Source organism: Phyllostomus discolor, chromosome 15 (genome assembly GCF_004126475.2).
Source record: "Phyllostomus discolor isolate MPI-MPIP mPhyDis1 chromosome 15, mPhyDis1.pri.v3, whole genome shotgun sequence".
In the NCBI taxonomy this organism is placed as follows: Eukaryota; Metazoa; Chordata; class Mammalia; order Chiroptera; family Phyllostomidae; genus Phyllostomus; species Phyllostomus discolor.
The window spans coordinates 4,191,286-4,207,940 of NC_040917.2; positions in this window are offsets into that span (position 1 = coordinate 4,191,286).

The following is a 16,655-nucleotide window of genomic DNA, read 5'->3' on the forward strand; positions in this document are numbered from 1 at the left end:
CTCTTTGTTGCATTACCTTTTACTATTGCCTTTTTTAAATCTCTATTTTGTGTAATTCTGCTTGAGTTTTTATTGTTTCCCTTTACTGACTTTGGTCTTCTTTTATTCTTCTTTTGCTAGTTATTGAAGGTGAAATGTTAGGGTGTTTCTGATGAGAAATCCAGTCATCTTAAGAATCCTTTGAATGTGATGAGTTGCTTATTTGAGGTTTTTTTCTTGTTTCTTGAAGCAAGCTTGTAGTGCTATAAACTTTTCTTACAACCACCTCTGCTGCACCCCGTAGATTTCAATATGTCGTATTGTCATTCTCATTTGTCTCTGTCTTTTGATATTTCCTTTTATTTCTTCTTTCACCCATTCTTTAGTAGCATGTTGTATAATCTCCACGTATTTGTGGGTTTTCTGCAATCTTTTTGCAGTTGATTTCCAATTGTATAGCACTGTAGTCAAAGAATATCCTTGGTATTATTACATTCTTAAATTTGTTGCGGCTAGTTCTGTGTCCCAACACATGGACCATACTTGAGAATGTTCCACGTGCACTAGAAAATGATGTGTGATCTGGTGTTCTGGGATGAAAGTCTCTGTAAATGTTGATAATGTCCATTTGGTCTCATGTGTTACTTAAAGCCAATTATTTCCTTACTGATTTTGTTTTGGTTATGTATCATTGCTGCTAATGGGGTATTTATATCTGCAACTGTATTTGTGTTTTTGCCAGTTTCTCCCTTTAGTTCTGTTAGGAGATACTTGATACATTTTAGTGCACCCTGACTGTACATATCTATATTGGTAAGTGTTAGGTTTTCTTGATATTGTCCCCTTTATCATGATAAAATGTCCATCTTTGTCTCTTCTTATCCTTTTTATCTTGAAATCCATTTGGTCAGATATAAATATGGCTCTGCCCACCTTTCTCTGGACGCCACTTTCCACTGAGACTCTTGGTCACTTTGGGTCTAAGGTTGCACTTACTTTTTGTCTCATTGCGAAGTACCACTTATAAATGGTTTTTAAAATTAAAAAAGTACAAGACAATAAAAAGATCCATAATCCTACCAATGCAAATACTAAAGGGTATGACCAAATTAGAAATATTCTAACTGCATAGAAGAAAAAAAAAACACAAAAGAACTCCCATCCTCCTTGCCCTACGCTGCTCCTGCAATGCCCAAGCTCAACCGCGTGCTGCCTACCAGTCCAGACCCAAGCCAGCATGCGGGCGCCTCTGCTCACACAAATGTGAGCCTCTCCCCAGCTCCTCCATGGACACGTCGTCTGTCTCTCATCCGGAGTCCTATAGCCTCCAAAGGACGAGGACGTGCTGGCTCAGCGTTGGCTCAGGATGATCAGAATGCCTATCCATGCTCTGGCTGGTGGGGCTTGGTTGGGTGTCATTCCACAAAGCAAAAGGTCACCGATTCAATTCCGGGTCAGGGAACATGCCTGGGTTGCAGGTTCAGTTCTGGTTGGGACATGTGTGAGAGGCAACCAATCAGTGTTTTTCTCTCAAATGATTGCTTATATCCCTCTTTCTTCCCCCACTCCATCTCTCTATAAATAAAGTTTTAAGAATGTTCCTCCTTAACATGAAATAAATATTAGAATCAAAATGGCAATAAATGTCCCCCTTTGTGCCCTCCCACTGACCTACAGAAAAAGTCATTTTTCCAAGGTGACTTTTATTTGACCCTGGTGGGAAAGAGCAGCATGTGTTGGCTTCCTGGCTGAACTCCCTGCGACAGATGCCGGGGTGGGAGGGCTGAGCCGGGTCCCTGGTGCTTTACGAGCCATGTGTGTCCTGTCCGCGTTCGATCAGGCTCCACGCTGGTCATGACGATGCTCTGACGCTGCGTCCTAGCTCCTTCAGGGGTTTACACGCGGGGGTTCAATGTCACCCAGGGAGCTGCGGCAGGTGACGGAAATGTCTGAATAATGAAGGCGAAGAGAAGCCCTCTGCCAAAGGCACATTGAAATTCGATGAGTCAGCGCCTTTGAAATCACCACGCAGACAAAATCAATTCAGTCTGTTGGAGCGGCCCCACCCCAGGACATCAGAGCCCTGGGACGCCGCTGGGTGACTCAGGGCCGTGGTTCGGGGCCAGTGGGCTCACTGTCCTGTGCTTCCTGTGAACGAGTCCTCCCCTCCCTTCCCCCTTCTGTTTGCATCATGAGAATCCAAAATTGTGTCCTTAGCCATTTAAGAAGCTCTCTGGTGCCTCGGGAACCATCTTCTTCGGGCCACACAAGAAAAATAAAACATGGAAACTAATAAATGCAATAGAATGGCGCAATGAAAGTGCTTGCCCAGTGGGGGTCTGATGAAAAAATACACTAGAATATATGAATGCAAAAATGGACAGAGCACACAGGCAGTGTTATTTAAATACTACGATTGCAATAACTATTTATTTCATGTTAATGACTCACTGGGTGAAATAAAAAATAAAAAAAAACAATGAGATGCAGAATTCATTAGAGTCTATCCTGGTGATCAAGGGAAAAGTAATTCTATGAGACAGATGGCATTAAAAGGAAAAGATTACTTCATGCACTTTAACCCTGGAAATAAATGTTCAGAAGGCATCGACGATGGTTACAATTCTCTGGCACAGACAACATCCATCCACATGTGAGTCATTTGCATGGGCTGCTGGACTTCATGCTCACAGTAACCTGTAAAGTGGGCAATATTATCTACACCTTAAAGATTTCTGAGTTTGGTAAAGTTGATGTCACGTGGCAGAGCGTGGTGTATACAGTAGCTTTTCTGTAAAGATTTCATGAGAGGAAACGGCTGGGCGTGGGCACAGCCACCCTGCCGCCCTCCTCTGGTCCTGAGTCCGGGAAGGCAGGAGGAGCAGGCCACATCCCCGGGTCCGGGACACGCCAGCCCCCTTGCCAGGGCTCAGTGGCTGACATTCCAGCGTCTCTGCAGCCCTGGAAGCAAGTGGAGCGCCTGTGAATCCTGGGTAATCCAAGTATGGCTGTGAATTGTTCTGGTTTCGAAGATGTTTTGACCCCATGCCTTGTTCTCTGTGGAGCCCCCCACACTTCCCCACCCGAGCTCACCTCTTTCTCCCTCTAACTCGGAAAGAGCATCGAAGCGGTCGATTCACAGCCCTCAGCTCCAGGCCTCTCTAGAGCTAAACCTGCAACACCTCCCCACAAGTAAGCAAATTAAGGAGCTATCCGGGACCCGCCCACCCTCCGCCCAACAGAACCATCCTTCTCAACAGGCACCTGAGCTGTGTGCGCTGAGGCTGAGCCCACCCCACTTCCAGAAAGCGGCCTCTTGTGTCTATGGGGAATGCTATCCCCTGTTCACAGCCGTTCCACCGAGAGCAGTGACCACCTGGCTCTGAGGCTGGGGGACTCCTGCTGGAAGACTTGGAGCAGCCTCCTCACCCCTGAGAGGGCTGCAGGCATGGTCCCTTCTTCCTCCAGGTGGCTTGCATGTGGCTGGGACATCGGATGGTACAGGTGCCCAGGTTTAAAGGCAGCACCTGCCGTGACGGAGCAAGGACTCGGAAAGGTACTCGGATTCCCGCTGACACGTTCGAGCCACCCAATCAACCCACCTCCGGACTGCCGGTCATGTGCGGCGATAAACGCCCTTGTCATTTAAGCCGAGCACCCCTGACAGGTACCACAGCTGTTCAACGTGCAGACACAGAGACAAAATCGTGAAACGTGTGGAAGAGCATAGCGGGCTGCCGTTCTGTAGATTAAAATAATCATAGAAAAGCAAACTCTCACTTGTCTCCCCACAGGTCTCTCTTGAGTTTGTCGTGGGGGCCAAGGTTCTTTTGGTTTTCCACCCACCTGGTACTTCCCTCGGCAACACTGAGCGACACATGCCTTCACGGAAGGAAACGTGAAAACTCATCGCTCAAAGACGTTTTCTTAAACACCCTCCGTCAGGCCTGCGGGAGGGAGGCTGTGACGGTCGGCGCTGCCAGTCTAGGGAGGAACTCGCCGAGGTCACGGCGACACTGGTCAGAGGTGAGGACGGGGTCAGTGGTGCACCAGCAGGGGCGGGTTACACAGGCGAATGCCTTGGGGGTATAAGGACCAAGGACCCTGGGAGCTTGGAGGGAACGTGTGGAAAGGCCAGAGACACGTGACAAGCCGTGTTGGTCATGCGCCAGAGCACATGATGAACCCCTCGGGGGGGGGGGACCCCGCCCATCCGTGAGCACTGTGGGCGTGGCGGAGCCATGCAGAGTCGAAATAAAACCACGTCGACCCATGAATTTATCCTATAAAAAAGGCAGAAACGATGATGAATTTCACTTTTCACTCTACATATCAGCATTGTTTGAATTATTCACATCTCTGTGCATTATTTATAATGTTTAATGAAAATAGAAATCATTTACTGCCTTCCATAATTATGTAAAAGTAGACATAGGCATTGAACATTCTAGAAAACACTTGAAAATAACAAGCATTAACCTCAAGAATATGTTCTCCCAAACTCCTTAAATATATATTGTTCTTTTTACCAAAATAGAATTATACTTTATGTCCTCATTTCATTTTTTTCTTTTTCTTTTTTTCTTTCTTTCTTTTTTTTTTTTTTTTGCCAATTGTGATGATTTTAAAATATTTTTGCAGGTTCTCTGACATCCCTCCCTTCAAGAGGCGGGGCCTAGTCCTATCCCTGGATGTGGGTGGGACTTGGTGACTGGCCTCCAGGCACCCAGATTTGTCGGAGGTAAGAGGGTGTCCCAGCCCAGCCAGTCCCCAAAGGGTGCGGGAGTATGAACGTGCAGCAGGGGGCGCCAGCCCCGGCCCTGCAGTCTTCTAGGGGACATCCCAGACATTCACGGAGCAAAGAGGAGCCCCCTCCGCTGTGCTGTGTCTGAGCCCTGACCTCAGAAACCGTGATGGATGAGAAATGATTGCTACTGTTTTAAGTCTTGGAGTGGGTTGCACAGTGATAGGCAGCAAATGCCCCGGTGAATCATGGACATCTTAACCTTAGTCTGCATGAACCTGTGTGATCATTAAAGGCGTGGGAAACCGACCTCAGCCGGTTTGGCCATGTATAAAATTTGGGGTAGATAATGGTAGCCATGGAGAAGTCTGAGGTAACTGAGGGTTAGTCGCACCCCCCATGAATGAAAGCAGGACTCAGACCAAATACACGCGCACACACATGCTTACACACACTCACAGACATATGCACTCACACACATGCACACAATCACACACACACACATTTATACACACATGCACTCACACACATGCATATGCACAATCACATTCACACACACTCCCACACACACTTGCCAACATGCTCACACACACATGCTCACAATCACACACATGCACATAAATTCACAAACACATGTACTCGCACATGCACACATGCATAATCACATACACACAGACACACACATATTCACACTCAAACATGAACATAAACACACACAGTTACACACACTCTCTCACATACTCATAAGCACTCGTACCCCCCACACTCACACGCACATGTAACAGGTAAAAACTTTATACTACTCTGACTTAACATGAAACAGAACAAGATGTACTAACGAGCCGATACAAAGGACTCACACCCGGTAGTTTCTTTACAAGCATCCTGGAGGCGCCCACAGGGCACCTGCACAAGAAATTGTTGTGACCACGACTTCAGGTGACGCAGACTGTCCAGCTGCAGGAACTCGGCCGGCAGTGACCAGCGCCGAGACGCTGACATGAAAGATCCACATCGGAACCAGCAGGGACGCTGCCGCACGCCCACATCCCCTGCCCCCATCACTTCACTCCCCTCGTCCCTCCCCCTCCCTGTAAAAGCCTCTGCCTCCACTGAGAGGTGAGGATGGGCTCTGAGACGAGAGGCCCCCTTCTTCCAGGTGGGCGACATCTGAAAATAAACCACTTTCCTTTACATCAGCACCTGCAACTCAAGTATTGGCTTTCAAAGTGGCAGGCAGCCGGACCTGCTTTGGTTACACACACACTCACACTCTCTCACACACACATATATGTTGGGAACTTCCCTGGCTGGTTTTAGAAGCTGTAACACCCCATGGCTAAGGCTGAGTGAGTGACCTTCAAACCAGAAGCCACTAAGGAGACAAAGCTCATCTCCCTGGCAGGGGCACCGCCTCTGCTCCTTTTTCTTCACCCTGCCTGGCCCCCAGTGCTTGGTCAGTTAGCCAATGATGAGTAAGATTCCCCACGGAGGTAACAATCTAAGACCGGCACGATCATGGGGGCCCCTAGGGAAGGACTTGGGGAGGCTTTAGAAAAAGAAGGTTATGGACGCTCGCCCCTCGGCTTTGACATTGCCTGAGTTCTCATTCTGTCTGCCAGAAATTTCCTAATCTCTTGGCTGCCTTACTTCTCCTGCTCAACCTAAGTCTGAAATAATGCCAGAGGGTGCCGCAGCCCTGTGCTGGAAAGGGCGGGTTCCCCGGGTAATCAGGGTTAAGGATGAATATGTAAAATCCTGTGAAATCTGCTTTACTAATAATGCTCTCAATTAAATGATAAGGGTCTGACAGTAAATGAGTTTGTTTCCCAAAATTTTGTAGCCTTTTAGCTAACGGACCCTGACTCAGAATAAGTCCTTGTAGTTCTTTGTATGCTATCTATTGTTTGATCCTTATTGCCTGACAATGATTAATGAGCTTTACCTGTGTTCTTGTGAAAATTGAATGCCAGTAAAAGCCTATTAAGGCCAGGGTCAGCCTGCTCTGTGGCCATGCTGTCCCTTTTCCTCCACAGGACTCAGTAGTCCATGTAAATGTATTTCGTCTCATCCATAACGCTGACACTGTGGGCCAGTGTCCGCGTCACACATATGTACTCACACTCACATGCTTGTACTCTCACACACACATAAACCCACTCACACACACTCACATTCATACACACACATAGGGGAGCACAAAACCAGTCAGGCTGTGAGTTCTGTGAGCAAGGTGAAAACCCACCATCTTTCATAAAAGCTTCAGTCCGACAACACAGAACATTCTAGAATCAGTCTGCTTGGGCAACCGGGCAACCAGGCAACCAGTCAGATCCAGTAAGATGCTGTTTAAAGACCAGCCTAAGTCAGAGTGGACACTGGATTAGGAGGACCAAGACTCAGGGGTCATCTCTGTGGGTGTGGACCACAATCTTTGCTTAATTCTCATACTTTTCTCAGGCCAAGTAAGGGAATATTTCAAATAGTTTATAGTCAACCCATGATCTCAAGCCTCAATGATTTCACCAATGGGGAGCCACTGGGACATCATTAGAGTAATCACAGCGTCTGGGGTTTGGGAAGAGGAGGGGGAGGACCAACCCGAGGGAAGACTGGACAGGGGTCCCAGCCACAGATGGATCGGCTGCCCACAGTCCCGACTCCAGGAAGACAGTTCAGGTCCAGAGAAGAACAATCCAGTTCCAGTTTTTGAACTGAGGCAAAAATCAGACCCTTGCATGTATGACCAACTTAATCTTCTTTACCTGACCGAGACCAATTTCCATAAATACTCCCCACTTTAAAACAAAGGAACAACCGACCGGTGTGCACTGCTAAGCAGCAAAGGATTTGGAAAGTGAGTCAAGTTACCTCAGGTGGATCTGGGGCTGAGAGATAAGTCTGGCCTGGAGGCCCAGCCGAGTGCCAAGTTCTGCATTCTCATGGGAAAAAGTGTTTTGTTCATTGTCCTGTTTTCAATGGCCCCTTGTTTACATTCATTCCCCTGAGGACAGGAGAGAGCAAGAAGACTTCTGTCAATGTTAGCCAGAATGGACAGACAGACAGACAAGGGCCGGAACCATGTTCTCTTGTTGTCTGGGCCGTCTTGGCTTCCGTCTGACCGGGAACAGGTTGCCGGAGTCCAGCTCCAGCAGGTCCAGGGATTCCCAGTGGAGGGACGGCGTCAGCAAAGGAATGACATGAGAGGTACAGTTTCAAGCTCAATGGCCAGGCATCTCTGCTTACATTCTTGAGTTTTTTATTTTTATACAGTTGGGTGTGTACATGTGGCATATGTGAAAGCAATTAAAAAATGAGGTTTTTAAGGCATATTTGCTTTATCCTTATTCTGCAGAAAATAGGAAGCAGCTGTCTATTGCATATTATTGTGTAAGCTTTTAGCTCCTAATCTTTGCAATTAATCAGTAACACATTTTACCACATTATATAACACCTTAATTTCTTAAAGCTTAACTTAATTTTAATCTATATATTCTAAAGTTGCAAGCTGGGCATGCAGCTGGACACAGGACTGTTTTAGCTCACTGGCAAAGGCCATGCAGAAGGCTTTCATGGTCAATGTGGTTAGTACCTGTCTCTCACTTCTCACTTCAGCGCCAGAACCCTGTCATCCTGTGCAAGTAATAATCTTTGTTTTGCTCAGTCCATTCGGCTGCCTGACATCTACCTTGGTGCTGATGTATTTTTATTATTTGTTTGCATCTTTGATGTCTGACTTTTTAGGCAATAAACACCACGGGGGCCCTGATCGCTTAAGCATTTCATAGAAAAGGAGTGTATAATAATCTTTCCAATATCCATTTATATTTACGCATCATGTCCCTTTATGATAGATTCCGGTACAGGGTAAAGGGGGACCAGTGGGCCTAAGAGTTAGAGGGGGAACAGACCGTGGATACTGGTACAGTGCTGACCAAACGTGTTTTTTGAATCTAGGTCTAGCTCCCGGAGCCCTGGTTCTAAGAAATTGCGTGATAAGGGTGGGTGTAGGGGCTTTTGTAGGGAGTAATCCTAGGAGTCTTTTCCATTCCCATTCTTTGAACTCTCTAACCCACTTAGGAGGACACTCTGGTGGGGAGTCACTCTCCAATGAGCTGTCATTTTCTTGCTTACTTCCAAAGAACTGTATTTCTTCTGTGGAACTGCCATTTGTCCCAGTCCCATGGTAAATCACATAGGCCCCCAGCACGGGTAGTAGTACAATGATTAAGCAGAGGAGTGCCAGGTACTTTCCCCGCCGTGTCTGCTGTGTGGATGTGCGGCTCCCTCCATGACTGTGTCAGACAGCAGGGCTGGGCTGGCTCTTGGCACCAGGTAACACAGAGACAGTGAAGGACCCAGTGGCTGAGGCTGATAAGCCCCCATCACAGCAAGCTCATGTCAGGAAGTGATCCCCGGTCTCCCCCCACTCCCCAAACCCCATTGCCCAGTGTCCTGCCTCCTTCCCCGGCACAGAGCAGCCTCACATGGTGGCTCAGTGAGGAGTGAGGATGCTCGTCATACCGATGCAGGTCCCAGTGAGTCCTAGGCAGCCCTTAATTGAAATTACACATGATGTGTCCCAGCTGTCATACAAACTGGAAGCTTGTCCCGTCTCCTCAGCAAACGGAAAGGGGTGGAGTCTCTCTCAGCTCAGGTCACCTTCGAAAGCCAGGAGTGGCCTCAAGGAGCCTCCTGGCTGATTTGACAAATCCAGGCAGGAATGTAGACAGGTGGATAGATAGCTAGCTATAGAAGCTTTATGCTAATCATGGGTGGGGGGATAATCCTGTCCAAAAGAATAACTCATTTATTTATTTGGGAATTCACATTGGGGCTGACTTATGAAGGTAACCCATTCCACAGCAGTCCTGTTTAAAAGTAGGCTTTATACTGGCTTATGGTCCAGAACTGGGGACCCCCACGGTAAAAGGCTTTTCCCTGGAAACTTCTGGAAGAACACAGGAATCAGAAGGGCCGTCTGTCCCTCCTGGCCTTGTCAACCTGGCTTCAGTGTTGTCTGCCATCCTGCGTGAGCACTCGGGGGGCTTTTGTTCTGTTTTCCATCTGAAGATCATGCTCCATAACTTTTGTAAAACAGGGGTTACATGAACACAAGCGCTGTGACACCAACAGTCGATCTGGTCGCCACAGGCTACTATGTGACTAACAGGACAGCATCTAGAGTGTGGGCACAGGGACCAAGGACAGAGCGGCCTTGGAGATGTCATCGCTGCTCAGAACCGCTATGCTTCAGATTTATGAATTGTCTGTTCCAGAACTTTCCAGTTAATATTTCTGGACTGTGGTTGACCAGATAACTGGAACTGGGGAGAGTGGAACTGTGGGTAAAGAGGGACTACTGGACTTGGGTGGGATGATGACACTTACAGGGAACAGTTGCCCCATGTTGTTCATTTGGGGGCAACCCCAGCAGACCAGGTTTATAACTGTGGGTGCAGCCCCAGCATGCAAGTGGTCCTGGAGACGTTAAATTAGGCTTGGAACGGAAGACCGATTTATGCCCACTGTTTTATTTTTGCTCTTGTTAAGTGTCCACCATAGTAGGGTTTGTTTTGTTGTTTGTTTTTTTAAAAAGTTCCAGAAAGGAGATTAACACATGAAATTTCTCAGGAACCGGTGGTGTGACCTGCAACAGTGGCATTTCATGACTGTTTCCTCCTGTTTGAGATGACACGGTAGAACTTTATGCTTCCCAAATCTCCTTCCCACGCAGGAATGCCATAGTGACTTCTAGGGGCACACAACGCTTGCCTCTCTAGTTTGTTTGATAGTTCGTGTTAGAACAGTCCCGTGTCGTCCAGAGTGATGAGAGGGCAGGGGAGAGTCGCACTCACCAGCTACATCAAGGGCTTTACTGGCAGGAACGGAGTAAGGAAACAAATGTCCTCAGGCTCCAAGAACTGGAGCTGAGACGCAAAATACAACCAGTCCTCTAGGAAAGGGACCAGATGGGAATCCAGGAATCTTCCAGGGGCTGGTGTTCCTTCCTTCCCTCCCTCCTCTCCCCTCCCTCTCGCCTCCCTCCCCGGCTGTGAGTATCCTCAGGGCATGGCCCCTCGGAGCATGTCCGCCCCACTCTCACTGTCCCCTGTCTGTCCAGCAGCGCACACTCCCCACTAACCAGCACCGGGACTCCCGCCCCCACGGGAGAGAAATATGACCGCAGCCAGGCTTCACAAATCATTGGTCACTGGCCTCCCATGATTGGCTGTCCTTGAGGCAGGTAGTTGCTCCTGGTCCAATGAGCTGTGGGTGAATGGTGAGGTTGTTTGATACAAACTGTGGCCACCTAACTGAGGGGGGCAGACAAAGCAAAGAGGAGACTTCTGGGATTGGATGAGAGTAAAATGATGGACACACACTCCTTCTAACAGCTGGGTACAGCACGGTTAACAGACAACAGTCAACCATGAACAGGGTAACCATGACAATGAGGGGATTTGTCGTCCCCCTGTGCCCGGTGCCAGTGCTCTGGGGGGTCCGGAAAAGGCAACGTGACATTCCACAGGCCTGCTATCATAGACCCGAGAGGACAACAGACTGGCTTCGTTAAGTAAAGGCTGAGCGTTGTCGGGGAAGAGTCCAGCCTAGGACAGGACTGCCCGCTGCGGCCTGCTGCTGGTCAGGAAGTTTTCGTTTCAGACCCTCCTGTGTGGTCTCCGAGTCTGTGAGGCACCACGCAGGCCTCCCTGGGGCTTCTCCGGGCTGGTATGTGGACAGTCCTTCTTGTGCGCTTGTCTTTGTTCTTATTTTGTGGCCAAAAAGTAAGCAGAGGTACCATTTACTGACCCTCCTCAGGAGGCAGCAACGGCCAGGGGGGTGCCTGGAACAACTGGAAGGTTCCCGGGCAGGGGGGACGGTGGGCCCGTTACCTGCCCCTCACTCTCGGGCCCCCCTCGGCGCCCACTGCCCACCAGCAGATGCTGCGGCCCAGGCCCTCCCCAGGTGCCCCCGCAGCCATGCTGGCCCACGGGTCTGCTGCTTCGGACAGGATGAGGCAGCTCCTGCGGTTTGCAGATCAGAGCTGAGGCTAAAACAACTTATTTCTGTTTTCTCAACTGCTTTTTTTTTTCTGTGTGTTTGGCGTAGTTTGGACTGTTTGTTACCCTCTCTTTCTGCCCTAAGAAATGCCTTCAAATCACTCCCTTCTGCACAACCCCCCATCCCTGCACCCCGGCCCCCCGCCCCCCTCCCCCGTGCTGGGCCTGCAGCCTCAGGTGAAGGACACGGTCATAACTGCTGGACACGGATGGGCGGGGGGGTCGCCCTTTGACTCCACAGGGGTCGCTATCACCTTTCTGTGACTGGCACAGGGACACACAGTGAGCAGAAGGACAAGAGTCCTATTGGCCCAGGACTGCTAGGGGCCGTCACTACTGGCAGCATGGAGACCCTGATGAAGGGCTGTATGGCAACCGCAGACCCAGAGGGAGGTGGGCGGGAGGAGGAGGAGGGAGCGGAGAGGAGGAAGGCAAGGAGGAGGAGGAGAGGGAAGAGAGGAGAGAGGCTCATTAAAGTGCCACCGTGTGAACTTCATTTGCGCCGAAGCCCCTCCCTGAGAAGCAGTCAATACATTTCCTTGTGCTTGAGGGAGTCTAATTTATGTTTATTCCCCTCACAGCCGAAGGAGTCTTCATTATCTCCACATCCTGAACCCAATTAATGGCAGGAGAGACAATTGGCTGATAATTTACTTTACACTAATTTGTGAGTTGCTCGTGGCCCCGCACACACCATCTCCTCACTGCAAGGTCGATTCGGACTTGGAAAGGACTCTGGAGACGGCTTGCCCTCCTCCTGCAATTCTCTGTGTCTGTTTCTTTCTTTCTTTCCTCACTCTCTCTTTTTCATGAGGTTTATTCTCACGGCAGCAATGCTACTACTGCAGGTGGTTAACCAGTTATTCGTAAAGAGGGAGGCACAGGGACCAGACTTGGAGCTTCGTAAAGTTGGGGGCAGAGCCTGCGTGCTTCTCCAGGAAGTACAGCCTCACACTCCAGGGGGTTAACATTCCCCCCAACCCCCCATCTCCCCCGACCCCACCCCCAGCCTGAGCACCAGCACAAGAGTGTTTGAGGGGCACAGGGAGGAGGTGCTGGACCATACAGGCCTGTCAGTCTAACTAGGGGATGAACCCATCACAACATCTGCCAAAGCTTGGGAAGTTGATTGGTTATTTTGAAAATGTCCTGCTTATAACACCAGGGGGACAAAGAAGGTCTCCCCCTCCCTCTGCCCCGTCTCTCTCTGGTAACACACTCGCCCCATCGGTTCACACACTGTCTCACCCGGGAGCGTGGACCATGTGGGTCTAGCAGCTGCTGGGGTCCGGATAGCCTGGGCAAGCTTTCCTACGAACCAGAAACTCTGGACACTGGCTTTTGTTCTGCCCTTGCTGAGGACACGGCTGGACCTTTCCCATGATGGCTGGCCACGGACGGGGCATTCGAAACCCAGGGGCAGCTTCTCTTTCCCGCAAAACAAACCTAGACACACTGTGACCTCCGTGTGTGGGTCCTTGCAACGCCTTCCTTGTGATTCCGTGGAAGAGTCTGCTTTCCACACAAAACTTGGGGTTTTGTGTTTTACAGAAAAAGTTGAGCAGAAAGGACAGAGTTACCCTATTACTATTAGTGAGGGGAACCAAAGTTTTACCACCCCAAGACATGGCTTTTGGAGTATTGATTTTAAGCTGATTATTAAGGAACAAAATAGAAATAACCTTTGACCCTCGCCCTTACCTGCCAAAAGGAATCCAGATAGAAAAACCTGTTTAAAGGAAGGTGGCATCTGTTTAGCACTGACACCGACCCAGCGACTGTCTGCACTGCTGGGCAGGGCCGAGGGTGGAGAACCACCCAGGGCCAGGGCGAGGCAGCTCCAGGTCTCGTGGGTGGGGCCTTGTTGCCTGGGCAACCAAGCCTGTGCCTTGTGGATGCTCTGTCCCCAGTCCGGAGGTCTTGCTCCTGGCCCCAGATGCCCACCCCTCCTGCTGAGAGGCCTGAGGGGCCAGGCAGGGTTCCAGGGTCCCTTTACTCAGGCTTTTGGTTCGGCCGCTCTCTGCTCGTGGGCTCCTAGTGTGGGCAGCTCATTTCCTATGGGGACAAGGGCATGGGAGGCCAGGAGTTGATGGAAGGGCATCAGCCGCGATAGTGTCAGGGAGAGGCTCTGACACTGAGCACACGCAGGCTAGCCAGATAACTGGATACATGAAAAAGGCTTCTTTCTACCCACTTCCGGTACCAGATAAGGGGTGGGACCAGGGGAAGGCAGGCGCGTGTGCAATAGAAGTCAGAATGGAGGCAGTGGGAGGTGCTGGACTAATGAGGCCTGTCCACCTGGCCTGGCGAGAGAAGGGATTGGTTGGGAGGTGGACCCACCGAAACCCTGAGAAAGCACCTGGTCCCTTTCCACCTGAGCTGATACAGACCCAGGGGAACAAAAAACACTCTCTTGCCCACCTGGTGAACGCACTGGCCAGTGCACTCACAGGACCCTGTGGCCCTAGAAGCTTCGTGGCCACTGGCAGTGGTCGCCCCACATGCGGGGACGGGAGGGAGCCTGAAGCAGCACGGCAGCCAGGGACAAGCTAAGCTGCCTTGGTGACCGCTCAGCAGCTGCCCGCGGGTCCGAAAGGGTTGTAGTTTACATGGTGACAGACACCCTGCATGCTGCCTTTTGTTGGGTGGAGGTGAGGACAGCTGGGCTCTGCCCCGGTTTCCCGGAAGACACGGGCGTTGACACACGCACCTGCCATTCTCCCAGATGGTGCGACATCTTTCCTTTCTCACCAGCCTCCAGCTCTCGAGTTTGCCTCTTGGTGGTGTCAGGCAGTCAAACCCCCACTTTTGTTAGGTAAGAGCATCATACTACAAACAAAATGTTTCCAACCAGGAGAAATCAAGTAAAGCTGTTTGTTGGACACCCCTCTTGTGGCCCATGGTTTCTGAGGGGGCCATCAAGAATTCGTTTGCCACATGCTCACTCCTTCTCATCTACCTGTGAACTGCCTGCTTCCCCTTTGAAGTCCCAGACCCCTGCTCCCAGCTCCTTAGCCCAGAGTGGCCTAGAAGACTCAACCGCCCCGTGCGTCCTGGGGTCTCATTTCATTGAAACTGGAAACACTGGCATTCGTGCTGCCTGTCACATACCAGACCCAATAAGCAGGGATGGACTGAATCTTTGTGGGCAATTTATTCAGATGGCCAACTGTTGGGAACTGCCCTGCCTGGTTTCAGAAACTGTAACCCCAAGCCCTGGCTGGCGTAGCTCAGTGGATTGAGCGCGGGCTGTGAACCAAAGTGTCGCAGGTTTGATTCCCAGCCAGGGTACATGCCTGGGTTGCAGGCCATGACCCCCAGCAACCACACAGTGATGTTTCTCTCTCTCTTTCTATCTCCCTCCCTTCCCTCTCTAAAAATAAATAAATAAAATCTTTAAAAAAATCCTATCTCTAAAAAAAAAAAAAAGAAAAAAAAAAGAAACTGTAACCCCTTGTGGCTAAGGCTGAGTAAAAAGACCTTGGGACCATAAGCCATTAAGGAGGCAAAGCTTATCTTCCTTGTAGGGGCACTGCCTCTGCCCCTTTTACTTCACCCTGCTTGGCCCCAGGCAGATGACTGGTTGGCCAATGACGAGTAAGATTCCTCAAGGGAGGGACAACCTAAGACAGGCATGGTCATGAAAGGGCCCTCAGGGAAGGAGTTGGGGGGCAGCTATAGAGAAAGGGGGTGATGGACCCTCGCCCCTCATCTTTGACAGAGTCTGAGTCCTCATTCTGTCTGCAAGAAGTCTAATCTCTTGGCTGCCTTAATTCCCCCACTTGATTTAAGCCTGAAACAATGCTGGAGGTGGGTGCGGCCCTGTGCTGGAAAAAGTAGGTTCCCTGGGGCGATCGGGGCTAAGAAAGAATGCATAAAATCCTATAAAACTTACTTTGCTAATACCCTCAACCTAAATTGTTATAAGGGTCCAAGCATGAAATGAGTTTGTTTCCCAAAGTTTTAATGGCCCTTTAGCTATCTGACCCTGACTGAGAATAAGCACTCAGAGCTCTTTGTTATCTATTGTTTGATCATTACTGCCGGACAATGATTAATGAGTTGTATTCCTGTGCAAATTGAACCCAATAAAAGTGCACTGAGGAACAGGCTAGTGGCCCTTCTCCTTTGAGAAATCCGCCACCTTTCCTCCCCAAGCAGATCATGTCTTGGTAGACTTGTTCTCATTTGAAGTGGACAGTGGGCTCTGTGGGTGGAGTCCACCCTCACCCGCCCCCCCACCCCGCAGCTGGTGAGCTGAGAAGACAGTGGGTTTATACCCTAAGGGACCGTCTTCCACTTCCCTCCAAGCCAGCCTTTTTGTAACAGAGAACAAAGTGCAGTGAGGGGGGTCGAAATTCTGGTAAAATCAGATTTTAAGAAAACCCTGCAGCATTCTTTTCTGGGTAGTTAGCTGCTCCTCCCAGAGTGGGCATCTGTCTCTCCCTGGAATACCATGGGCTCGGGTGCCTCCAGCTGTGCCCCAGGAGGTCAGCTGCCTCTCCCCTCCCCGGAGTGGCGGGCTGTACCTGCAGCTCCTGAAACAATAGCTTTAACACATGCATTACCTACTGGGCTTATTCACTGGGCTTATTCACTGTTTTACCTACTGGGCAAAATCTTCCAGCTCTTGAGTCCCCTATCCATATGTGTCCCCAACATGTATATCCATAATAAATTTTAGACTGTTTCTCGTATTAACCTATCTCATGCTAATTTGATTATTAGCCCAGCTAGAAGAACTTAGAAATGTAGGCAGAAAGTTATGTTTCACCCTTACGCCCCATTACTAACATCTTGTGTTTCTGTGGTACATTTATTACTATTGATGAGTCAACATATTAATACACCCCATGGGTTTTGACAAA